At 52.0% G+C, this 26918-nt stretch overlaps 1 protein-coding gene across 4 annotated transcripts in view; it reads right to left on the reverse strand.

The window, feature by feature from the left end:
• Positions 1–26918, reverse strand: part of ZHX2 (zinc fingers and homeoboxes 2) — a 154831-nt gene that overhangs the window by 82026 nt on the left and 45887 nt on the right. For 2 of the 4 annotated variants that reach the window (XR_013447711.1, XM_036108336.2), the window contains exon 2: positions 2574–2644. The gene's annotated coding sequence lies outside the window, so the exon portion shown is untranslated. Of the gene's footprint in view, positions 1–2573; positions 2645–2874; positions 3377–26918 lie in introns of those variants that run through there. The other 2 variants (XM_036108337.2, XM_036108338.2) reach the window with 2 other exon arrangements.

The following is a 26918-nucleotide window of genomic DNA, read 5'->3' on the forward strand; positions in this document are numbered from 1 at the left end:
GTCTGGATTCTTCTAGGTCTGCCTGTGGGGCAAATATGGGCATTTGTGGAGTGTGAGGCTTGGATTTCAGCAGCTGCTAGCTCTACCCAGTTCAGGCAAGTGCAATTTTTATTTGAACCCTGCTACGAGTCCCGGTGTTGACTGGTGCCTTTTACAAAGCGAAGCATCATTCTGAGAATCAGTCTCCCACCTGAAGAGGCAGCCAGACCTCACCGGGTAAGGGATGGGGAAGGGGGCATTGGCTGTGAGGCTTAAGATCACGCCACCCCAACTCAAGTCTTAAATGATGTTCCATCTGCGTCAACAGAATCTTTCTTCCGTACGGTGCTTTTCGAGTTGTTAAGATCATTTCTGCAAGAGGAGGAGGCTCGCCCTGGTTTTCAGTTCACTGGGGGACAAGGGGGTCCTGAGAAGCCAGACCACTTTTCAGGAGGGCCCCCAGCAAGTAATAAATGGCTGAGCGGCCCCTGCCTTTGGACGGGTACCAGGACTACAATGGCCCGTCAGAGAGCGAGCCGGGGAAATGGAGCCAGCTTTTCACAGCATCTCCATTCTAGAGAGTGGGCGCAGGGGGTGTGACCGCTTCCCTGTCCCCCCTCCCTCCAGTTAAGCCCAGGCTTCTGATTCCCAGCCCAGAGCTCTGTCCTCTGCCTCATGCTGTCCCAACACTGAACCTTAATCCAGGGTCATGTCCCACGTGTAGAAGACGAATAGGGCTAATGTTTATTGGGCACTTACTATGTACTGGCCCAGGGCCAAGCTGCTGGACAGGGGTTAATTCACTCCTCCCAGCCACCCTGTGTGGTAGGTGTTATCATAATCCCACTATCAGCCGAGAAGACTGAAGTATATAAGGTCAGCAACTTGCCTGTGGCCCCACAGCTTAGTGGAAGAGGCGGGATTTGAACCTGGGTGGACGGACTCCTCCTTAACTAGACATCACCTCCCTGGATGGCTCCCCATCACTCTCCCTTCCAGTCAAGTGACAGTCACTTACTGAGCACCTACTATGTGCCAGGTCCTGTCAATCAAAGACACAGCCCATGCCCTCAAAGCCCCACTCCTGCTTAAAGATTTGCCAAGAAAGCATCAAGTCCTGGCTCAAATGCGTTGTTCAGGCCTCCCCTCCCATCCCTTGTCTCCCACCCTCCAGCCCCGCACAGCGCTCAGGACTCAGCTGAACAGACAGCCTATGCACAACGACTGTCAAACTCAATTCTCATCCCTGCTGTCAGTTTCTTAAAGAGCAAACCCATCTCTGGCCTCCCACGGCACCCTGCCCTCAGGGGCCCTTGATAAATATTTACAGCTGCAGCTGACCCAGGCCCAGGGGAGGACGACCCAGTCACAAAGCACAAAGGAAGCCTGGGGGCTCATTACTCAGACCTTCCCATTCACAGTGGGTGTCCCTCCTGTGCAAATTCCCCACCCGGGTCTGGGGTGCGATTCTTCTCATGCTAGCTTGAGTGTGTGGTCCGGGTCTTGCCAAAGCACCCCGACCCCCTTAGGAAGCCACCCTCGCTGCCCTCCCACAGCCTGGGGGCCGGGGGAATCCTGTCACAGCGTCCCCCATACCCTTTTTTTCTGGTCTGTGTGGCCTGGATCAAAGCTCTGGATGGTGGGACTAGCCGGTTAATCTTTTGGTGGTCTTGGCAGGGGTCAGGGCTCCCCGGAGCTCCTACTCAAAACCGCCACTGTGCTTGAGAGTTGCCCACCCCACCACGTACGTGAGGTGTCGTGGTACGTGTGGCTGGCTCACTATCGAGGCCAACGGACAACAGGTCTTAGGAAGACCCGAGGGTCATCGTGTCGAGCAACTTCTGAAGTTTTACAGCAGAACCCCATCAAACAGGCGGTGCTGAGAGAGTGCGCGCGCTCACAAGCCCCCCACCCCTCACCCTACTACCCCTGGGGGTTCCGGGTCATCACAGGAACAGAGTCTGTAAGACACTGCCCGAGTCAAAACCGCTCCTTCCTTCGACATCGACGCTTCGGCAACCTGCACTTGCATTCTTCCAGTGACAGGGAACTCACTACTTCCAGCGGATGCCTGTTTCACCCCGGCATAACCTCTTTTGTTAGGAATTCGTCCTTAGGCTGAGTCAGTAGCTGCCCGTTCTCCAATGACGGCCCTTTGTGCAAAGGTGGTTTTCTCACCTCTCATTGGTCAGGTCCCCTCAGGGCTAGGGCTTACAAACCTGTAAACCAGGTAGTTCCCTCTCTGTTCTAAGAATATCTCCCTAACCCTGGTTAGAGGTTCCCTGGACACAGTCCCAAGCACAGGCCCCCTGGATGGTGCATCCGAGCTACTGTCATCTGAGCAGAGAACGGAAACCCAGGCTCCACAGACTCGGTTTGCTTCTAGGGAGGGACTGGCAGGGCCCCAGTGAAAGCCAGGGGACTCACCCCTGGATTCTCTGCACTGTGCCACTTCTAGGTGCATCTGCAGGGAAACGGAGTCCGAGCTACGAAAGCCAGCTGCCCCTGGACAGGCTCCAGGTCTGGCCCCCCCGCACCCCCTACGCATCCCCTTTCCCTCCTTGAAATCCTCCGCCCAGCACGTTGTCACTCACCAGCCCCGGACTGCTTACATCCTGGGAATCTTGGTACACGTTGACTCCAAGAGCAGTCAGGGTGTCGAGTCCTACAAAGAAGAGAAACTCAATATTAAAAGCAGGGCAGAGCAACGAGGTATCCAACTCTTCTTCCAGGCAGCCTGGAGGCACCGGGGGACTGGGATGGAGAGACCGTATGGGAAAGGAAAGGGAAATGGGAAGGACTGGGAAGGACGAAGCTGCCCATTAAACCGACCTCAAAACCTCTGGGCTTTGTGGTGATGCTGAGAAGGGTGCGGGGAGGGGGAAAGACCCTCACCCTGGGTGAGTCAGCAGCTCGTGGAGAAGCAGGCCTTTCAGGAGAGGGAAACCAAAAGCAGGATCAGGTGGGGCGGGGTGAGGAGGTGACTCCTGCACCTCACTCCGGCTCTCCTGGAGTCCTTGGAGTCGGCTCCTAGCAGCGGCTGGCTGTGTGCGGTTCCATTTTGATGAAGGTGAGGGGAAAAGCCCTGTGCGCAGGCCTCAAGTCAAAAAGATACTGCAGTCCTTCAAACAAAAGCCCCAAATGCGTATTTATATCCTGGGAGACTCCTGCCAAGCGAACCCTGTGTGTGCTTTGAAAATTCCTCAGGAGAGCTGTAGCCGGAGGAATAAGGCGTGTGCCCGGCTCAGAGGCTGCGTTCCCAGCATGGCAAGTTGAGGCCTGAGCTCTAGAGGTTTCTGCAGCCGGCAGAGGCCCACCTGCAGCGCACGTGGGAGCGTGGAGCAGCGTGCTGATGAGCCGTGCAGGCCGTGCTCCTCACTCCCCACACCCAGCCTGCCTCCAAAGCGAAACTTGTTTTCTCTTGTTTCCCTAAGAATTCTGAGGTGAGCAGAGGGTTCTCTCTTCATCTCTGCCTGTTGGCAAAGAAGAACCTTTTGACTGGAGGGGGGTGGAGGTGGGGGGAGAAGGATCTTCACCGCAATAGTTTCTGCGGACGTGTTACCACGCACTGGGCGCTGTATACACCTGCTCTGTATTCTTGTTCTTCAAAGGGAAGCTCGCATCACCTGGGAGCTTGCTGGAAAAACAGTGTCTCAGGCCCCACCCGATCCTACGGAGTCAGAACCTGCTTCCTAACAAGCTTCTTGGGTGATTCCTGGGCTCACTAAAGTCTGCAGAGTTCTCCTTTGCAGTCTTGGAAGGTGTAGTAATATTCATCCGTAACCATGGAAGGAAGGAAGGAAGGAAGTCATAGCCCATTCTTCAGGTGAGTCAAAGAGGCTCAAGAAGCCACAACTTGGCTACGGTGGTCTTACCGCCCGTAAGTGGTACAGCCGATCCAAGCCCAGTGTTCCTTTCCACGGTGTGATCTTGGGGGAGCAGAAGGGGTCGGCAGGCCCGGCTTGGTGGGAGGGCTAAGGGAAGGGCAGTGGGCCAGGGGTGGGTGGATGACCTCAGGCTCCACAGCGGGAGGGGTCCCTGGAGAGCACTCAGGGAGGGAGGCATTGCACATGGCAGGCTGGCTCCCCTCCTCCCCACTTTTGTGAGGGCCCTCGAAAATTTTCCAGTTAAAGGTGCTGGGCCTCCTTCCTGCAGGAAAAGTCAAGCTTCTACATTAATCCCAGTGGTTAATTTATGCCGATTCCAGGGAGTTTAGCTCTCTGGCCCCTGTACTTAGAACTAACCATCCAGCGGAAGAGGTACCCAGGGGACCATCGAACCTTAGTATCTCAGGCACTGATGTGCAGGAAGGCCAATACTCTGTAAAGCCCTTTAGAGTTTAGAAAGAGCTTTTCATCCATTAGCTAATCGCTCCTTAAAAGAACTTGGGGAGTGTCACCAGTGCTATTTTGCAGTTGAGGAAAATGAGGCACAGAGAGGTTAAGTGATTTTCCTGAGGTCACACAGCTTTTGGGCAGGTTGGGGTTGAGGTCCTCTTACAGCTCAGCTGCTCTTGGCGGGCAGAGCCGTCACGTCACAGGTTTATGATGCTCTTACTTAGTTTCGCCCAGCTCCATATGGCTTTGCTCTACACTCTGCTCACAGAATGCGTTTACGGAATAGACTCATGGGCCAAGAGGAAAATGGTCCACAACCCACACAGGGGGGTGTGACGGTTACCTTTCTCCATGGAAACTGGCCAGCTGGCGTGCTTGGTTTATCAGTTACTCACATATTACACGTTAGATCGTTCTTTCCACTGCACTGTCTTCCCTAAGGCAGATTAGCTCACAGAAGGTAGGGGATGACGTCAGTAAAATCCGGAGGTCGCGGAGGCTCATAGGCAAATGTTCCCAGCACATTAATGTTTTGCTCCACATGATGGCAACCGGATGCAAAGCCCCTGGACACAGCTGAGTGCAGCAAGCCAGGAGGGCTCCTGGCTGTCCAGACGCCCACCTGTGCCATACCCCGCCTCTCGGCTCAGCGTGGCCACGTGCTCTGTCTTAGCAACCCCTGCTGCTCAGGCCTCTCGGGTCTTTGTGCAAAGGCCATGGGCTAGCCCATCTATCTCTGCTACCCGGTGGCAAAGGCTGCAGCTGCCCTTCTACCTGGAATTTCTGAGAAAGGCATCTGTCCCTTTCTGCCTTCCCAGCCCCTCCCATCAAGCCCCCTCTTCCGTTGTAAAATCTAGCCCGGGCAGTGACTCAGACCCTAGGTTACTGATGTAGTTTTTTAATTCACAATTTAGCATGCCCTTTGAACTGCACTTGTATCCTCACTAGGATTGTGCTTCATTACAGACTCGGGTGGGTCGTGAGGGCTCTGCTGTCCCCCAGTGGTCCCCCAGAGCGCTGTGATTTTTGAATTTTTCGGAATGCAAGGTTTTACAGGAATGCATCTATCATTTTATAGCAGAAACGCCTGCATTATGTCAGCTCCATTACAGGTACTGATATCTACTTGTTAAATATGGAATATGCTAATACTAAATCCTGAGTATATTAAACATTGGATTAACAGTCATTTCTGGAGTACCTATATACACCCGATTGTGTGCTAAGGACCAGAGAGACATAAATAAATAAGACCCAGCCCTCACCTTTAGGAAACTCACAGTATAAAAAAAGAGGAAGATAAATTCTAGTCTGAGTATGAGAAAGGACAGTGTGTGCAGAGGTGGGCCGGGGGCCGGGGGTGGGGGTGCAGCTCATGGATCCCTCATTTGTCTCAGGATAGAGACCACATTCCTTACCCCAGGGCTTCCAAAGCCCTGCAAAGTCTGGCCCCCCCGCTCATCTCGCCCTGCCTCACCTTGCCCCGCTGTGTTCTGGGCTCACTGACTGACTCCTAAGCTTCTTGAATCCCCCATGCCCTGGGCAACCACACGGCTCTCCTTAATCCCTTTCCTTCAATGCTCTGTCCTCCCCTTCCCCTAATTAGTCCCAACCCACCCCGTAGGACCGAGGGAGGCAACACACGTAACATGCTGAGAATCCTGTCAGCAGGTACGTTAGCTACTCTTATTACTGATGATATTTATTATTATCCTTCAGCCGGTGGGCTGCTGCTTCTTGAGCAGAGAGAAGTAGAGCAATTTGCGTGGGGTTGCACAGTGAATTATTCCCAGAGCTGGGGGGAGTCTCAGCCAGTCGGTCCTGTTCTCCCTGTTTATCCTCAGACCCAGCACTGTACCATCACCCACGAGACACCTGATCCTAACCAGCATGGGGGAGAGTACTGGTCTCGGAGACAGGACATCCGAGTCTGAGTCTTGCATGCTTGTTCGGTGCTTGCACGCCTATCACTCCTCTCCTCAGGACCTCGGCTGCCTCACCAGCCAAGTGGGGCTCTAACAGAACCTCCTCCTTGGGCTGGCATGGGGGGGTCCAACGCCCTGGTGCCGAACACCGTTCCTGCACATGGAAAATGGCAGCTCTCATGGTGAGCACTGTACATGAATTAAAGGACATTTTGATGTCCTTCAAGCTCTAAATGTGCACACGTTTCCAGTCTTCCTGGCTCAGGACTCCTTTCACCAGAAAGTGCCGGTCATATGGAGCAAAATCCCAGTAAGGAAAAATCTGCCTATAGGATTTCCCTTACAGTTCCCCCCTCTTCCCCTTGTGGCCTACTTTAAGCCTACTGGATTGCTAGACACCTGAAGGGGGGAAAAGGGAAAGGCTACTTGAACGGTTTGTAGGAGAAAAACACGTCCCCCACCCCCGACCCCGCCACGGTCACTCCCATTCAATTTCTTCATTCAGCAGACATTTAGCAGATGAGTAAGAAACTCCAGGTCTGGTAAACAGGTCATTATGTCCTGCGGTGATGGCCTCATATTGAGGAGAGGGCGAGGAACCCGCGGTATACAGGGGAGGGGGGTGGAGGGGCTCCGGCCAGGACCAGTCCAGACTGGACACGAGAGGAAGGTCAAGCACAAAAAAGGTGGGAAGCTACAAGCCACTTCTGTGTGGCCATCATTCTGCAAACTGGAGGTGCAGTCTTCAGTTGCCTGTCTTTGTTCTAGAAAATGTTTCACCCTGGTCACCAACAACAGCCTTTCATTCAAAAGAGCATCACTAGCCAGTAACTAACACAATGGCCTGAGCGCTGGTTCTGTGCCAGGCACTGAGCCGAGTCCTCCACATACCTTCTCTCTCTCCCACGGCAAATCTGAGGAGCACGCATCCATGCACCCATTATACAGATGGAAACCTGAATCTTCCGGCGATCAAATACACCGCCCCAAGTCACAAAAGTCAAATTCCAGCACTGGGGTTTGAACTCTGGCCGGACCAGAAACAGTCTTTCCAGGTTCCCCCCGCCCCCGCCCCCAGACTCTTAAATTTTGGCTCCATGGCTGAAATTGCTGGCAAACTGGGCCATCTCTCCTCCAACCCCAATCTACTCTTCTACTAAGAACCCCCCCAAAAGTACAGAGGATGCTGAGTTCCTAACCTCCCCAAAGTATGTGGGCACAGCTTGACATCTTGAATAAGCATGCTGAATTCTACTTTAGAATTGATCTGTTACTTGTTTCCAAATACTTCCTCTTCAAAACTGTTGAGCACAATGGACACTCCAGGAAGAGGTGCCCAGTCCTGGGCAGGGCAGGGTCTGTTTTGCTCACCACTGTCTGGGGAGATAGGTGAGCTCTTGCAGCTGGGCTGGAGCTGGAGACTTCGATCATATTATGGTGCCAACCGAAGCCCACGGCCGTGGTGGCAAGTTCACCAGGAGGGGCACATGGGAATACAGCGGGGGGGGGGGGGGGTGGATCCGAAAGGCAAAGAAGGAAGGAAGACGAAAAAGCTGGAGAAGGGTGTGTGTGGGGGGGTCCCTGTTGAATACAGATACCAGAAGCCAGCTGGAGTGGCCGGAGCCAAGCAGGCCAGAGAAAGAGCAAAGGCCAGACCTTTCAGGGACTTGCAGGCCTTTCAAGACATCAGCTCCTTCTACCTGTGAGGGATGGGAACTCGTCAAAAAGCTGGATTCTCTGTGTCTGCAGGACCTGGCACTCTCAGCAGCTCTCAAAAGTCATTGCTGAGTGGACAGCAGAGTCCTGTTGACTCCCGGGCCCCCTTCACATCCTCCAGCAGTCTGAGAGGCATCCCTGGGACCCTGCCATCTTTACAAAGGCCAACCACAGGGCAATCTGATTTGTGTAGGGAAAAATTGTCCCCGGGCACCTGGCCTGAGCCTCCTTCTGTCAGACCTCGGGGAACCCTGGCTCTGGGGGGCTTCGGGCAGATGCTTGGGGATGAATACACCTTTGATTACAGCTCATGTTTCAGAGGGAAAAACACAGCTCCCTGGAGATTGGGATTCTATGAAAATGAGCCCTTGCAAAAGAGAGGAAAGTGAGCTGGAAACACAAGCCCTCTGGGCGGGTGGTGGTTTCTTTATTTAAAATAAACAACAGCAAAGAGGATCAGCCTGGATGAGAAGCAGGTTCTGGATAATCCCTAACAGGCAGGACTTAAAAGCAAGTGACAGAAGGTGGCTGAAGAGACTGGTCTGCAGGAAGGCTGTACGGCGTTACGATAGGCAGACGTGGTCTCCCAGAACAGGGATGTCTGCCTCCCCCCCGCCCTCCGTAGGAAACACAGCTCCTGTGGACATTAATTTAACCCTCATAGGGAGACTGGCAGACCCAGTTTAGAATATGCTTTCTAACATTTACGAGTTTTGTGTCCATAGACAAAATATTTAAAGTTTTCTGAGCCTTAGTTTTGTCATCCATAAACGGATACGATGGGGATTAGATGATATTATGAATGTAGGGTGCTGGGCTTGAACCCGTGTGTCTGAATACAATTCTTCCATTTTCTCCCATACTCCCTCTTCAACTTAAAGACAGGTTTCTTCCCCTCCTGTCATGATTATCTGGCACATAAGAGGTGGTTAATAAATGCTGGTTCTGCTTCCCTTCTTTCCCCCACCACGTTTAGCACAAATCTGGGTATCCAGGAGGTGCTTAATAAAGCCATGCCGATTAGACCCTCCTCTGTGCAACACAGTGGCTGAGAACATACAAGGAAAAGGCAGCTAGCTGTGTTTTTTTTCCTCCACTGCATCCTGTTTTGAGCCCTTTATTAAATTCTTAAGTATTACTTGCCTTCAGGGTCAAAATAAAATTTCCACAGATTTCCACTTTGCACTCATAAATGATTCTCGCTAAACTCTTTTTCTTTTTAAATTTTTTTATGTGTGTGTGAGGGAGCATAAATGTACTGACTCATAGCTGGAAAAACTCTCCCTAACACATTCCAAATTTGTCGAGTCACATGAATTGAATAAAAGCGCTTAACGTAGCTGCTAGCCCCAGGCTGGCGAGCAGTTTCACCAGCTCCGGGGGCCCATCTCTCCCTCCCCGCTCCTACTCCAGGGGCCTGGGGAGCTTCTACAATGGGCATCGAATACCTGATGCAGGTTCAGTGGATGCAAGGATTAAAAAGGATTTAGCACCTGCCTCAAGCCAAGCTCAAATTCTGCAAGGCAGTGTAACATATATTCCAAAACCTCAAATAAAAATTTGCATAGAGGATCGCCGAAATTGAACAACTTCATTTACTGGCTCAAGTCTGTGCTGGGCACTCTATCAAGCACTTTCCACGCATGACTAGTTTAATCTTCACGGCCACCCTGGCCAGTGGGGTGATTGCAATGAGCCTCCTTTTAGAAGAGAGGAAACTGAGGTACGAAAGTGTGAGTAACTCGCCCAAGGTTCACAGCGTGCAGATGGCGGAGCTAAGATTCAACCCAATGTAGCTCTAGAACAGATGCTCTTACACGCCCAGCCATTCATTCTGAAAGGAAAGAACCCTTCTGCAATGAAGAAAGAAAACTCCATTTATTCCACAATTATCTATCCAACACTTAGAATACAAACACTGCACCAGATGTCGAAGGGAGGCTGTTGGTAGGCAATTTGGTTACTGATTTCAGTGAGTTTGGAATTGCACAGAGGAGCTATGATGTATGCACAAATAATTACGACAAAAGTAAGTGAGAATGCCAACAGCAGGGTTGTAAAGTGGCACGGGTGGCGAACGCTTGGTAAGGTGATAACTCTGGCTGGAGTGATCCGGAAAGGCTTCCTGGGGGAGGTGTTATTTAGCTGGATTGAAGGATGCGTAGGATTCAGACAGGAGGTGGCCGGACGAGGTCCTGCCTGCTTAATCCCAGCTAGTACACACAGGTGGCCGATGGCCCTGGGAGTCCCCATTCTGGTTCTGATTTGGGACCTACCACCCCCATGTGAGAACCTCTTTCTTGGGGTGGCTGAACCTCTGTCTGGCAGGCTGGAAGCACAGGCAGAAAGAACAGAGGGAAAGAGGCGTCCAGGACGAGAAGATTGGGGCGAGAAGGCGCGACACTGGAGAAAGGGGTGGAGGGGTGCAGATCTGGCCAGAGCAGGAGCTCCAGGCCCACCTGCAACGGGGTTGGCTCTGAGCAAGCTTCTTGCTCTTGGGCTTCAGTTTCTTTTATCTATAGGGAGGAAAATGAAGGAAGTGCCCGAATATTCCAGCTGGGCGGAACCTTGGAGAGCTCCCAAATTATCCCATTACTTTGCAGACAAGAGAACTGAGGGCCAGAGACGCTGTGCTCGTGGAAGTCCTTGGATTTGAATCCAAGCTGGTGGGATGAGGACTCAGGGGGCCCCTCTCCCGGCATAGCTGCTCTTCCCACACCCACATGAGGGGCATGCTGTGGGAGGGGAGACAGAGACCCCCGAATGGGCCTCAGCTAGTCCACTGGCCTCAGGCTCTGACACCGCAGGGGGCCCTGGAAGGCTCGGCTGAGGACCCTGCGAGGCACAGCTCCAGGCCACCAGCCTGGGCCCCCGGCACATCCTCCTCTCTCAGCTGTGGCTGGCACCCATCCTCGGAGAGCCCCTCCCCCGACACTCAGGAAGTTTCCAGGAAACCATGACCAGTTCTCTGCGGCCATGGTTTTCTCTGACAAGATGTGCATCTGGTTGTGACTCACAAAGCTGGATTTCCGCCCAGGGCCTTACATCTTGAGTGGGGAGCTCATTCTCTCGAGCTGGCAGTGACAATGGAGGCCACTGCTGCCCATGTCAGCCCACATGGAGGTCATCCACATGGCGCCTTGAGCATTCCTCTCAGACCTGGCTCTGGCCTGGGCGGTCTTTGAGGGTCCCTCAGATGTCAGGCTCTTCAATCCAAACTCCCCCTCCTCTGGAATGCCGGCCTCCCTCCCTCCCCACACACCCTCCCCCTCCTCCCTCCTCCCTGCGCCAGTAGGCCCTCCTGAGCACACCAGCCTTCACTGAGCTGCCCTTCTCTGAAGGCCCGCTGTAGGGGGGCACTGCACCCTGGAGGGCTGGGCAGAGGCCCTGTGTCCCCACAAGGGAGGTGGCCCCCGAGGGTGGGCCCATGCACGAGAGCAAGCACAACCATCACGGCGAGTATCAACAGCTAGTGCAGTCACCGAGCGGGCCCACCTGCAGGCTTTTGTGCTTGCTGTTCCCTCCACTGCAACTCTGAGCTGAGTCTCTGTGTGGCTGTCAGCTTCCGGACAAAGTCGCCTCCCCAGGCAGGGCTTTCTTCCCCCGCTGCCCTTCTTCTGCCACCTGTTTTATTTCCTTAGAGCCCAGGACCCCTTCGCAAATGATCGATAACCTGTGTGTTATCTGATCCCAGACTCACATGTTCATTATCTGGCTCTTCCAGGGAGCATGAGGACAAGGGATCTGCTCGTCCTGGATTCCCAGCACCCAGCAGAGCGCCCAGAACAGAGTATGTGCTCAGTAAATAGTCCCCGAATGTACTCGTGAGTGCTGTCAGGCACGGTGGATACGCATTAATCTCGCTTCATCCTCAAATGCCGTGTGGTTGTGTTGTGTCCCCATTTTACAGTCAGGAACCTGAGTAGGCTGTCCGAGGCCACTTGGAGAGTAAGTGCCCGAGGGAGGTTTCAAACTTGAGTTTTTCTGATAAGAAAGCCCATGCTTTTGACCACTGGTCTCTGCTGCTTGCCTTCAATGTTTCCAGAATTCCCACAGTAAGGACACAGGAAATAGCTGTGGATCAAGTGAGCTGGAACGCTATGTGTCAGGGAGTGAATGTTTAGGCCCCCCTCCCCTCCCACATTCACATACTGAAGCCCTAACCCCCAGTGTGACTGTCTCTGGAGATGGCAGCCCTATAAGAGCCCCAGCCCCACAGAAGTCGTGTCCTTGCACGAAGAGACACCAGAGAGCTTGCTGTCTCTTTCCATGTGTGTGCGCTGAGGAGAGGCCTTGTGAGGACATGCCAAGAAGTGGCTGTCTGCAAGTGAGGAAGGGGGTCCTCACCCGACACAGAATTGGCTGGAACCTTGAGCTTGGACTTCCAGCCTCCAACACTGTGAGAAGAAAAAATTTCTGTTAACTCAGCCACCCGCTCTGGGTCATGGCAGCCCGAGAAGGTAAATTCTTCCTCCCTCCCTTCCCTCCCTCATGTAAGCACCGACAATGTAGTAAAGCACAGGAGTCCCAAGGGGCTCCCAGGAGTCTCATCCTGGTGGCTCGTGGTTTGAATGGCCACAGAGTTGTTTTGTTGGGCTGGCATGGTGTTTTAAAAAACAATGAGGAATCAGAATGCCCTCTGGCGGGGCACACACCCTCCACTCCTTCCATAAGCCATGCTGTTCCCTGCTGTCCTGTGTCCCTCGATCTACAGGCTGCATCAGGTGCCGGAGACACCCCATGACCTATGCCAGAATGGAGAGGTACAGGGTGCCCCGGGACAGAGTGACGCGTGGGTGGGGAGAAGGGTGCGGAAGACGCTGGGTCTGCACGAAGGAGGTGGCTTTGGCCTGCTCTCTGAAGGATGGGTGGGAGGGGGTGTGAATTCCAGGGAAGGGAGCAGAGGGGTGAGGTCCACGGGAAGGGCATGGTCTGAGCAGAGAGTAGCAGGTGGCTGAGCGTGGCTGCCAATGAAGTTAGTGGAGCTGGTGTGTGGGCTGGAGGGGCAGAGGCAGGGAATCGTGACCAGGAGTCCCCCAAGGCTTCAGCCAGGGAGGGGACCTCAGACAACCTGTGTTAGCCCACACAGATGCTGGGTTTACCACTTCCTAGCTGTGTATGATATGCCAGTGTCAGCTTGGGGCTATGTGGCCTCAGGCACCTCATCTGTAAAATGGGCATCTTAATGCTCTATATCTCAAAGGGGTATTGTGGGGAGTAGGGGCAAACAAACGTGAAAGCCCCGAGCACAGTTCCTGACACACCGAGGGCACCTTCTGGAAGACGGCTATCTTTATGATGGGTATTTATTACTAATCTAGCGGTGGCAACAGTGTGGGAGGCGGCTGGGAGCATTCAAAGGCATTTGCTAAGATGATTACAGTAAAGTAGGAAAAACCCTGAGGAAGGACCCAGGAAACACTCGTAGGAGGCAGGAGGAGGGAAATGTGACCTTGAGATCAGCTTTCTCAACCTGTCTCTGTCTCTGTTTCCTCATCTGTAAAATGGGACTCTCCCTCCCTGTCCACACAGGGTTCCTGTGTGAATAAAACGAGAAAAGAGATGTGAGGCTGCTTTGAGGTTAACACCAGGCGACCAGAAGGGTTTCATTTTCCTCTTCTCATACAGAGGGGAAAGACGTCCAGCGGAGGGGGGTGGGGGGCTGGCAGCGGGGATATGCACTTGCGGGCTCTTATTTCTGCAAACCGTCAAGGCAAGGAAAGTAGCAGATGCCAGGACCGCAAGACGCAAGCAAGGACCCAAGAGGCAGGAGCCGGAATCTTGGACCTGGCGTCGTGATCTCCTTGGTTCAGCCCTGCTTCATCCTTATTCACCTGAGTCTTTTGCATGCACATCAATGCCTCAAAACTACTACCAGAGTCTCAGCCTCAAAAGCAAAGATTTTTCAGGCTGGAAAGAGGATTGAATGCATTCCCCGCAATTTACAGCTGAAGCTGAGTCATGGAAGAGAGCTGCTTAAATCTCATGCTCAGGAGACAGACAACCTGAGTTCACATCCAGGCTCTGCCTTTTATTAGCTGTGTGACTTTGGCCAAGTTATTGAACATCTCTGCGTCTCTGTGGCCAGGATTAACTGGGGTTATTAAGAGTGCTCACTCCCAAGAGTGGTTCGGGCAATTAAATGAGACGATGAGTATAAAGCTTGGCATGTGCTAGCACCTGGGAGGACAGCTGCTATTTTTTAGTTAAGGTCGCAGGGTACTTGAGCAGTAGAGCTGGAAATGCACCCTTTTCACGGCCCCACACCAAAATATTTGATTCTAATCAATACGCCATGTTTACTGAAGGCAGAAAAATGGACTGACCTGTTTTGGAACAAAGGACACATTCATGCGTGCCCCATTTCTGGAACATTCCAGACCACCAAAATCTGACAGGAGCGGAACAGAGCAACGGTTCTTCATAGACACCCTTCTTACGACCTCACATTCTATCATCCAGGGAGGCAGCACAAATGGTTCTCAAAATTTGAAAAATTAAACAAGAAGGCGACCTAAAGCAATGCGGAGCCATCTGCTCGGCGAGGGCTCGGCTACTGTCATTCTGGTACTTCCAACGTAGCACATTTCCACTCCCGAAGGTCTTTCACCTAGTCTGGCATTTCTGCCTCATGGCAGATGGTGATGCAGAAAGTGGGATCTGGAGGAAGCCCAGTTAGCTCCGATCCTGCTGCTACCACTCACCGGTGGGGTTGCTAGGGGACATTTATTTCCTCTCCCTGCCCCTCCGACAAGAAAGGATATAACCACACCGCTATCCCTGGTTGTGGGGAGATATGAGGTCACGCACACAAAGGCAGAGCCCAGCCCGTAATAATCCTCTCACCCGGGAAACGTTGATCATGCGCCTAGCATGTGCTGGGGCTGGGAATCGGCAGGGGCCATGCTCCCTGCTTCCGTGGAGTTGTGTGTAAGGGGGGCAAGCAGATAATTCGACAAGCAGAGAAGCGTACAATGCCAAGCACACTGTGTGCTTTAAAGACAAGACAGGGCCAGGGAATGGAGATGTATGGCGGTGCTAGTTTAGCTAGGACCCTCTGGGGGTCAGGGAAGCCCCTTCGAGGGAGTGTCTTTTAAGCAGAACCTGAAGGAAACCAGGGAGAAAACCACAGACGGCTGGGAAAGAGTATTCTAGGCTGAGCGAGCAGCAAGTGCAAACGCAAGTGCGTGTGTGTGTGTTGTGTTTCAGGCTGAGCCAGAGAGCCAGGTGGCAGAGGGCAGGCGATTGTGTGGGGCCTTGTGGGTTGCCGTGAGGACTCTGGCTTCTGCTCTGGGTGGGACAGGGGAACGAGTGGAGGGCTGGGGACAGGTGATTGATAGAATCTGACCTATGGCTTTCAACAGCAGCTGTGGGGAGAGTAGACAGTCGTGGGGTGTGTGTAGGGAGTGGAGGAAGGGCAGTGGGCAGGAGACACGCTGGGAGGACAGCCAACAGGACGGCAATGGTCCACTCGAGAGGTGATGGGGGCTTGAACTGGGGGACGGTGGTGGAGGTGGCAGGAAGCAGCACCACCCAAGTGGCTGCCAGCAGGTTCCATTCATGTCCACCAAAACGGGAAGGGCGCCCCTTGGAGGGTGCAACATGGTGCTCCCTGAAGGCCACGGTAGGTCCGAGGATTACGATGGGAGCAAACGGGGAGTGTTTGCTGTGTGCTGGGCACTGGCTGAAGGACTTTAGTCATTTGCAGTGGGTTGAACTGTGCCCCTCCAAACAATGTATCTGTGTCCTTGTGCCCCAAATCTGTGAACGTGGCCTTATTTGGAAAGAGTCTTTGCAGGTGTAATTAAGGGTCTCAAGATGAGATTATCCTGGATTATCCCCAGATGGGCCCTAATCCACTGACACATGTCTTCATGAGACCCCAGAGGAGAGACACACAGACAGAAGAGAAGGTGATGTGAAGACGGAGCCAGAGCTTGGAGTGATGCAGCCATGAGGAATGCCAGTGGCCTCTAGAAGCTGGAAGAAGCAAGGAAAAAATTTTTCCTAGAGCCTCCAGAGGGAGCATGGCCTTGCTGATACTTGCTTCATGAACTCCAGGACTGTGAGAGATTGAAAACGCCAAATTTGTGGTCATTTGTTACAGCAACCACAGGAAACTAATACAGCAAGGAAAACCAGGCGCAGAGAGGTGAAGTAACTTGCCCAGAGTGACACAGCAAGTGAGCAGCAGAGCTGGAAATGTGAGGCTCCAGAGGTGCTCACTCAGTAGGTAGGTATGGTTGACCCTGTGTCTCCAGGCAGCAAGGGGAGCTCAGAGCCACGAGGACAAGCCGAGGAGCAGAGCTGGGGAACGGCAGCGCCAGGCTCCCTGGGGCCCCTAGCAGGGAGGCCAGATGCCTTTCCCACTCATGATCCCCACCTCTCCCCTCTGAAAACCCCAGAAAGGCCCTCGTCCAGCCACTCCACGGCTTCTTGGCAGCCACCACCTGGCCCTGGGGCTTTGCTGGGAGTTCTGTCCAAGAGACCCCAGTCGGGTAGCTGCCTCAGTAAACGCATTTCAGTGGTGCCTCAGGATTCCTAACCACCACTCAGGAACTGCGGCCGGTCTGGTCTTCTAAACCGCCTCGTCTTTCCGTGATATGCACACTGAACATCTCTTGGCTCCAGCCAGACCACGGCCGCGAGGACAAGGATGGAGAGAGGAGAGGGCTGGGTGGGTGGGGGGGCAGGGTGCGAAGAAACATTTCCTCTCCCTCCGATGCCCAGGAAAGTATTTTACTGGACAAAAAAGAAATATCGGGGATCCAGGGAAAACATCCTCCCCAACCTCCATCCCCATCCCCAGCCCCTTGCCTTGTCAAATTGTCATCATTTTAACAGAGATCAGCAGTGGGGCCTGCGAACAGAGCCCACGTCTCTTCCCACACAAAACCGTGCTGTCAGAACACTTAATGAGGAGAGGTCAGTTAATTTGGGGGGTGGGGTGGGAATCGGGGCAGGAGGAGGTGTGCCCTTTATGAAGAATAAAATAATTAAATTCAGGTCAGTGGAGGGAGTCACTGGGCTGAAACAAATTTGGGGGCCCGTGAGGGACAGCAAGAGGCAAAGGAATGAGCGTTATGTCGGCTTCAAAGCGGGACTGTTTTTTGGGGGTGGCTGGTTCTGCAGCACCGCCCCCCCCAAGGCACACATGTACACAAACATAATGACACACACTTTGGCTAGGAGATAATGAGCTTTTACCCAGAGGCTCACTCACTTGTTCATCCCTCTTTGCGGACAAATTTTAACCACGCTCACAGAACTGACTCAGCCCAAAGTGAACCTTTGTTTCAACACGGTCCCCATGGCAGACCTTTTATATTTAGCTCAGTGATGTGACCCTTGCTTGAGACGCATTTGGAAGCCCTTTTCTGGAGCTGTCTTCATGGTCAGGTTATTAGGCAAAAAGTAAACTGGGCACATGATTGTATAATTGGCCCTTATTCTCGACACCTGTTCCCCCCGCAACTGCATTTCTGAGGGAAGTCACATTCCTGCTTCCACAGATGGGACAGGTGGAAGCACCTTCAAAGGACATCGATTTGCCAACATCAAGGCTAAGAATGTGGTGGGGGGATGTTCGAAGGGCCTGGGATGTTCTGAGTCGTGGCGCCACCTTTGGAATAAGCTCCCCAAGGGGATGACTTGGATGAGCACACCACCCATTTGCAAAAGTGGGTTCTAGGGATGATTATTGTGATTATTTTTTAGAAGTCAGTTGTATAATGTCATGGCACCTGCTCTGGGCTTGGCACTGGGCCAGGAACACGGGGCAGGGAGAGCCACAAGGCACAAGATGAGGCCTCTGTCTCCATCTACACAGCCAAGGCTTATGGGTGAGGAGTCACCTGGGGCCCCTGAGGTCATGTGCCTCTCCATGGCCCATGATGGCCCCACTGCAGACCCACTGGAGAAGAATGCCAGGAGGGTGGAGGTCAGGGGAGAAGGCGGTGGAGGCGGGGCTTGAGCTCTACTTCGGAGAACGGGGAGGAGTGAAAGATGATGGGGGCAGCGGGGAGACGACAGGCTCTGAGCTGTCCTGGATGGTGCGCTCCCCCACCTCAGGCAGGAGGCAGACTTGCAAGGGAGAGCTGTGGCAATTGCTGGCTGACAGGAAAGGAGAATTTCACGGGGACACAGTCCTGGCACCAGCCCCTCCATCCAACTGAACATCACTTTGGAACACAGGTTCCTTTAGAGAGTGGCATCCAGCGTACACACCCGGGAGCCGTTCTGCGGCTGAGTGTATACATCACAGCCTCACGGTGCCTCAGTCTCTCGATCTAGAAACTAATCAAAAAACAGTAACAGCAAATGTTCATGCGCCAGGCCCTGTTCTGAATGCCTTAACTCTTTTTTTTAAAGATTTTATTTATTTGAGAGAGAGGAGAGAGAGAATGAGCAAGGATAGGGGCAGAGGGAGAAGCAGACTCCCCACTGAGCAGGGAGCCTGATGCAGGGCTCCATCCTAGGACCCTGGGATCACGACCTGAGCTGAAGGCAGACACCTAACCAACTGAGCCACCCAGGTGCCCCTGCCTTAACTCTTAATACTACTACTACTATTATTGTAATTTTACATGCTCTTGGGTGCCGCATTCCTTGGCCTCTTGAATGGAGCTGAACATACCATGTATCTTACCTCAGAGATTTTCTTGAGGTTAACATAAAATAGCCAGGTCTTTTAATTAAATGGAAGGCTACAAAAGCTTGTTCTTGTTGTTGATGTTATTATAATTTTACTAGGCTTCCTCTATTCAGTAAGCCACCACAGGGTAAAGGTTATTTAAGGCCTGAGTACAACATAAAAAAATAAAATAAAAAAAAGAATCACTTTCAAATGTTAGCTGAGGAAAGATCCCATGGAGATTGGCAAAAGAAAAAGTTACCGAAAGCCTGAAACGTTAGAAGGTAGGACGTTGGGGTTTTTTGTTGGTTTCTTGTATCAGGCCCAATGTTCTGAGAAGGGGTCATGAATGGCTCCCTGGTTCCCTGGTGGCAGAAGGAGCACAGCGCCTTGCCAGGGGCAGCGTTCTTTACAGACAGGCTGGGACGGGCCTGAGCTCACCCTGCTCACTGAAAGCATTTATTCAACACCCAGGAGCAAGTGAATACGACCGGGTCTTTGCCATCAGAGGACGGAGTATTTGGGGAAATAGATCCTCCTTCCCCAAATAAATGCAAATGGATCTCCTGATTCCCCTCCCCCTCCCAGCTCCGAAACCTGTTCCTCTGTGGATGCCCCGTCATCAAACACCTGCCAACCCGCCAGGGAGTTGGGCGCCATCTTTGGTTCTCCCCTCTCCATCAGCGTCCACATCTAGGCCACCATCAACCTGGCTGGTGACCTCCACATCTTCAGCCCATCCACTTCTTTTTCTCTCCGCGAACACCACCTCTCTCGCCTGAACTTCCACAGCCACTTTCCGAGTGACCTCCCTCTTTCCACTTTTGCTCTTTCTCCCCACCCCCACAGAGAGATCTTCTAGAAGTGTGCAGACTGCAACCCTCTCCCGCTTCAACCTACGAAGGCCTTCCTCTGAACTCAGGACAATCCACATTCCTTTACCAGGTCCCACAAGGCCCGGTGGGATGTGGCTGCTATCTGTCTTTCATTCTCACATGCTGGCTCTCCTCCTGAGACCCCATTTCCTCGCCTTCAGAATGGGTGACGTGACATCTACCTTCCAGGCCGGTTGGGAGACCACCAGGCGTGGCGATTATAAAAACGTGCTTTATAAACTAGAAAGTGCAGCATCATGTAACCTCTCTCCCATTGACAATTGGGCTTTTGTGTTTTTACTCCTGTTTTCATGGTTTCCAGATCAGTTGTATCAGTATCTTTTCATTGTTTGGAATTTTATATCCTTTTCAGGTAGAAGGGTATTTATGCACACAAGGCAGTATTGAAAGCTAACACGAGAGCATCTTGGTGTTCCAAAGATAACAGCTCAGCTATGGAGTGCTTAACACTTGGACAATATTTGTTCTTCCCTGGGTAGAAAATTAGAGTTTTAACTATGCAGCCAGATTGCTGGAGGCCTAGTGAGATCTCATTTAAATGATAAACCAGTCAATTCCCTTATGAAAATGATACAGCCATCCCATGATCTTCAACATCCCTCCAACATGTGCCATAGTGGCAGATAACGTTTATCAAGCTGCTACTTGGTGTCTGTCCCCGGATTAAGCACTTTTCATGCTTCTCCGTTGTAAAGGTAAAGCCTCACAACAATGGTAAGGGCTCTTATTATCATCCAGATGAGGAAGCCAAAGCTCAGGGAGGTTAAGTAACTTGCCCAAGGTCACACCGCTAGTGAGAAACAGAGTTCTGATCCTCTGGCTGGTTTTTTTCATCTTGTTTTATTTTAGAGAGAGAGGGAGTGTGCAAGCGGTGGGGGGAGGGGCAGAGGGAGAGAGAATTTCAAGCAGACTCTGTGCTGAGCGTAGAGACCGATGTGGGGCTCAATCCCGCAACTGCTAGCTCATGACCTGAGCAGAAATCAAGAGCCTGATGCTCAACCGACGGAGCCATCCAGGCGCTCCCCTCTGGCTGTTTTAATAGCCCATATTCTTCGGTTCCACCCTCTGTGTGTTTGGGGGCGACAGGACCAGGAATGTGTGTATTTGTGGGAGGGGAACAGGGATAATAGGGGGCTGGGGGCTTTGGGCAAGTACAAGGCCACAAGCCCACAGACGCAAAGGAGTTTGGGCAGAAGTTCTCCTTAACGTTAAGCTTCACTCCTTCATGTCTTACAAAATAACTTGCCAAGTTAGATAATGCCCAGTCGATTTCCCTGGGATCAGTGAAAAAGTGTGTAATTCTCTCTTGTGAAGAGCAATCATTGCGTTTTAGACCAAGCAATGTGTCTGTCTGTGTGTGAGAGACAGACAGACAGAAACAGAGAGAGACCCTCTCACACACAAAGGAAACCAGAGTATTCCGTCACCAAGCCTTGTTTCAGAAGCTCATGAAGGTGCTCTGGCCAGAGATTCCCAGAGTCCTCCCCCTGCTTCTCTGCTCACTTCGCTCCCCATTTGCAGAACAATCACACAGAAGGAGACAGCAACCACGACCAGAGTCCCCTCCCAGGCCTGCTCTTCTGCCCAGAAAGTGCTCTACAACCCCTGGGCCTCGTTTTCTCACTGGTAAAGGAAGACATCTAGGTTTCTAGAACCCCTTCCAGCTCTCAGACGGGAGGGATGCTCTTATATCCACCGTCTCTCTTCTTCCACCGCCCCTCGGAAGAGATGGGCAGGTCAGACGGGCCGCGTGAAGCTTGGGGAAGGTGGTATGGTTCAGCGGCAGATCTTGGACTAGAGCTGTTACTTTCAATGCCAACTCCAATGTCAGCTGACTCCACCAAGCTGGCTTCAAGGGTGCATGTCTATCCTCCTAAAACAGAAAGGATAACACTCTGATGCCACGGCGTGGCGGCCTCTGGCCACCCTGAGGGATCAGCGTCTGAGAGCAGTTCCTTTTTTCCTGCCCGCCTTCCTTCCTTTTCTCCACAGACAGAAAAGCACAGGTAGGAGAAGTAGGCGATACAGCAGGAAAGGCATTAACAGCTTGGATAACCTCCTGAGATCCCTGCCAGATGTAAAAATACCTGGGGGGAAGAAACCCCAACAAACCACACACACAAGCATGAACTCTGTGTTGTTGGTGACGGGTGAGAAGAGAGACCTAAGTCTGGAACAAGCCCTTATGGTCACGGTATTTCCTAATTTCTCTGTCTTATATTTCTCCCCAAATCGGGGAACTTCCTATTAAACAATGGACGAATCGTCACAAGCTAGGCGGCAAGAAACTCCCAGACGCACCAGAGTTTAAGTCATGACACAACCTTCTCCATCCGTATCTGCTGAATGTCTCCTGGGATCCCACACCAACTGTCCCTTTCCAAGGCCCTTCCAGGCAAACAGAACACCGGCCAGGCCAGAACCCAGGCAGAACCCCACCAGGCTGGGGGTCTGCTCTGATCCCGCAGCAGACCCCCATTTTTACCCAGGGAGCTCCGAGAGCCACAGATGCAATGCCCCCCGGGGACAGGAGGGGTCCCCTAGAAGTGGGCTGCATGATGAGAGGAGGGGCAGCTGTTCTGTCCCGCGGGTGTGGGCCAAAGACCACCAGCAGAAGTCATGAAAGTCTCCACCAGCCAGAACCACCACCCCCAACCTGCCTGGTGAACCCTCTCTGAACCTGACTCGAGATTCACATTATAGAATCACTCATGGCCAAGACAGTACAGAGAGGCCCCGTGGGGTAAGGAAAGAAGCTGGAACACTGCTCTAGAAAGCTCTATCACACTGGTAGTATGTGCAATCTCAGACGAGCACTCAATCTAATGGATCCTTGCATTCTGAATCCACAAATCCTGTATGACAATGAGAAACAGTGACTGTAGACATCTAGCACGGGGCCGGGCAGGTAGCGTGTGTCAGAATGAACAGTGGCTGCTATTATAATTATCTAAATCATTTTGAAGGTCTCTGTTAAAAAAAGTTCATGTGCCGACAGGGCTCCGGGAATGAGCTAGGGCAGTGGTTCTCAAAGTGTGGCCCCTGCATCACCTGGGAATTTATTCAAAGTACAAATTGGTGGGTCCCACTCCTCAACTACTAAATCAGAAATTCTGGGGGTGGGGCTCAGTCATTTTATGACACCCCCCCCCCAACCACCACCCCGCTGAACTACCGAGCTCAGGAGTGAATTGTGAAGTCTGGCTGATGATCAGAATTTCCTGGGGGTGGTTAGGGGAGAAATTCAGGTTCCAAGGCCCATCTCCCAGGGATCATCAGGTTCTGGGATGCAGCCCTGGGGTTTAGCATTTTAACATGCTCCCCGGGTGAGTCCACTGAGCTAGGGGTTGGGGAGAGGAAAGCACAGGGGCTGGAGGAAACCCCAGGCTGGGGGTGGGGAGGGGAGGGGCTGGGGGCTGAGACAGAAGAAAGTGCTGAACCCCAAGGTTCTGATCCCAGCTGTACGGATTTCTGAGATGGGATCTCCTACCACCTTCTCATTTTCCAACCAGGGATCCTGAGTCTCTAAGAGAAGTAACTATTCTAAATCCTTGCAACTCATGCTTGACAGAGCTGAGACCCACGCCGGGGGCCTCCCTTCGGAAGCCAGCATCCTTTCTCCTGAGCCCCACGACTCAGGTCCCGCGTTCACTTCACTGCAGTGTCTCCCTCTCAGTCAAGCACTGAATCCGGGCCCCTCTCCCGAGTGTTGATCGTAAGGGTGAGCTTCACGGCAGAGTTGGAATCAGACCTCAGATCTGAGCGCAAATTTAGGCTCAATCACCAAGTAGCTGAGCCACGAAGTCACCCTCCCAAAGCCTCGGTTTCCACATCTCTAAAATGGAGAGAAGTTCTGACCTCACCAAGCTGCTGAGCAAGTCAAGTAAAATCATACAGTTGCAGGTGCTTTCCAGGCTGTCAGCGGCCCCCACAAACACAGGGGCTGAGAAGAAAGAAGGGGGACTCACTGTGATTTCTTGCCTCGGAGCACTTACAGTCTAGCAAACACGCTCAGAGCAACCAGACCACATTGCTGCGCTGAGCTCCATGCTAAGTGCAAGGTGACACCTTAGTGTCTTTGCTCAAACCCTTCCTCCGCCTGGAATGCGCTTCCCCAAACCCGTATGTGCACAAATGCCCCTGTGATTCGCTTCACGGTCTGTGCCTGACCTTCCCCACCGCTGAGCCCCGGGAAGGTAGCAAGTGATGCTCATGCTTCATGCGTCCTAACCGGTGGTCCTTCCACGGAATACTGACAATAACAATGACACGACAGACTCCTTTTTACAGGGTCTGTGCTAGGCGTCAGGCACCGGACAGGCACTTTCCATTCATTACGTCGTTCAATCCTCACAACGGCCCTTTCAGATGGATACTATCCTTAGTCCCATTTTACAGTTGGGAAAACTGATGCTCGGGGAAGTTAAAGCTGGGATCGTGGACTGGTGAGGGAGGGAGGCAGGGTCTGAACCTAGGCTGTCAGAGTCCAGAGCCCACCTTCTTTCCCACTGTACCCTACTGAACCCGGACGCCTGTTTCCACAGTTAGGAGAGACTGAAGGATCTAGAAGGGCCATTAAAATAACCAATCGTTTTGACTTGACCACTGTTGGAGCATGCACGAACGCGAAGTCTATTTAGTTATTCCCAGGACAGGAAACACATCTCACGGGCTTGCTTTAAACAGAGAGGCAGCCCGGGCCTCAGAATGGACAGCCAGACTGCAGTCCCATGCTCGGCGCACCGGCCTCCTCAGCTGGGGTCAGCTAGCCGCCCTGCAGTCCACCTCCGCATCCGCCAGGCGTGCCGGAACATTCCGCCCGCTCCACCTCACAGGTCCGGCCCGGATCAGCAGAATCCCGTCAATGTCTACCTTCTCCACATGCCAAATTTTTTAAAAGATTCTGTCTCTCCTACATTAATTAGTTTCTCCATTAACAAAATAACGAAGCACTTGTATAACTGCTGGGATTTCTGACCAAACAAAGTGACCATTGTTATTCAATTCCAGCCCAGAGAAAAAAAACAAACCACCCCCCCACGACACACACACACACACACACACGCACACACACACACACACACACACACACACAGCCCCGTGATATTTTCAGGCAGCCAGTGCCACCGTATCCTGGGTACCGTACAATTTCCACTGGTTTCTGGAAATAGTGACTCTCATTATGTGAACTTTTCGGAAAACACTGGCCCAAACAATTTCTGAGGTCTCTTTCAACCCCAAGTTCGTCAGTTCTACCAAATGGATTCTGTCTGTAGGTGCGCTTTGCTAACTTTGCACGTGTCCCCGCCGTCCTTATTTTGTTGGCCCCACGCTGGACGTGCAGGAGAGGGGAGGACCCCTCGGGGCCTGAGCGAGGTCAGCTGAGGATAACCCGACGGGCAGGCCTCCGCCACCTCACACGGAGGGCGGAAAACACATGGAACTGTTGGGCCCGAGAAGCTGTACCAGCTAAAAATATAAACAAGTTCAAGGAGGGTGTAGATGAACTCGGGGAGGAGTGAGTGACAGGTGAGGGGGATCAGGTACGTGCCTGCGTTCTGTGTCCTGGGAGCAACCCAATGCTTGGCGGGGCAGAACCGGGACGGTCCCGCTGACGGCAAAGCAGTTCTCGTGCCAGGAGATAAGAAAAGGAAAGCAACAAGGAAAGAGGGCACAGCATAGTATCCTGCTTCGACATTTAACTTCTATTGTCAGGAAAAAAAAAAAAATCCATTGTGAACAAAGCCTGACCAATTTTCGGGGAATTGAGTTTGCTCCTCCCTGTGTTGGCTGGAGGTGCTGAGACAAGTGGGGTTTCTGAGTGATTTCCTACAGTGTGGTTCCTCCCTCCAGGCTGGGAGGCGAAAACCACCATCCCAGGAATTCTCAATAAGAATCTTCTGAATAAATCTCAATAAATTCTCAATATTTATTACTTTTTTAAAAGAAAGAAAGAAAAAAAAAATCCACTGTAGGAAATACAGAAATCAGGGAAGAAAAATAATCATCTCTGATGACATGTCTAAGGATTAACTGTGTTAACATTTGCTATATTTCCATCTACACGGGTGTTTTTTTAAAAGATATATACAGCATTATCCTGCGTTTTTCACTTAACATTTAACACTTGAAAAAAATCACACTACTAAATAGACTTGTTGTATGGGTTTCTACTCCTTATTTAACCGTTCATTTATTTAACTGTTGGATCATTTTACCCTTCACCTCTTGTTAGATATTGCTTTCCTTTTCCCAATTTTCTGCCATGTAGAATAATGCTGGGATGGACACACCTGGTTACTTCTTTTCAGAGAAATGACAATAAATCTCAAAATCTCAAGAGTGCACCATTTAATAAGTTTCTCGGGGCTCCTGGCTGGCTCGGTCGATGGAGCATGTGACTCTTGATCTCGGGGTTGTGAGTTCAAGCCCCATGCTGGGTGTAGATTACTTTAAAAATAAAATCTTTAAAAAAATGGTTCTCTTATGTGGACAAAGGGCAAGTGAGGGATGCACATGGAATATTCAACGGGGCTTCTCTGCGGCTCGCTACAGTGGAGGCTTGCAGCAGGAAGCACCACTCCCCCCCCACACCTCCCTGGTGCTTTCCTCTCCTTCCACACAGCTATTTATGCTGAAGACTTCCCTGGGTCCCAGCAAACTGAGCACTTGGAGAGCTAACGAGCCAGCGCAGCCAGCCCCCGGGCTGAAGCACACCAGGACAGGACTCTTATTAGAAATGCAAATCTCTCGGCTGACAAATCCCAAACACCAGGGCATCAGAGTCCCCCACCGTCTGCACCTCAGTTGGGTGGCCTCCGGCTTCCATTTTACCTCAAAGAGCTGAAAAAGAGTTGGCTGGGCCCTGGCTCGGTAATCTGAGAAGGAAAGGATCTGAAAAGGAATTGTCTCCCCGGTGTTTCAGTTTTACCCAACAAGAGAAAGTCAGTCCCTTTCTTCCCAGCCTTAACTCCACTAAAAGCCATTAAGCACTGCCAGAGACAGGAGACGTTTATCTGTTGGCAAGTGTGAATGCTGCATTCTGTACCTCCGACAGGGATGGAAATTAAGCTGTTTACTTGGTGGCCACCCCAAGGGACTGAAATGAAGCTCTAATGTGACGGCATTTCTGAAATGCATTTTTTCATTCTCAAATTCTCGTCCTTCATTTCCCACCTGGAAACCCATTAGGAATTTGCACAATTAATTTATCCAAATTACACCCTGACCAGCTCTGACCATCAAATGCAAATGAAGCGACCCCTAGGTGACCTCACTAAACTGGGTCTCATTTCGGGAAGGAGGGTGGGCCTGGTGGGCTTCTGAAGGATGTTGGGGTGCGGCAGGGCTAGCCTATTCAATATGACCGAAGAGAGGTCTGGTACCCTTTGCTCGGGTGTGTTTCTTTTGGAAGTTCAGTCATGCTCAAAAT

This window comes from Halichoerus grypus, chromosome 5, assembly GCF_964656455.1.
Source record: "Halichoerus grypus chromosome 5, mHalGry1.hap1.1, whole genome shotgun sequence".
Taxonomy (NCBI): domain Eukaryota; kingdom Metazoa; phylum Chordata; class Mammalia; order Carnivora; family Phocidae; genus Halichoerus; species Halichoerus grypus.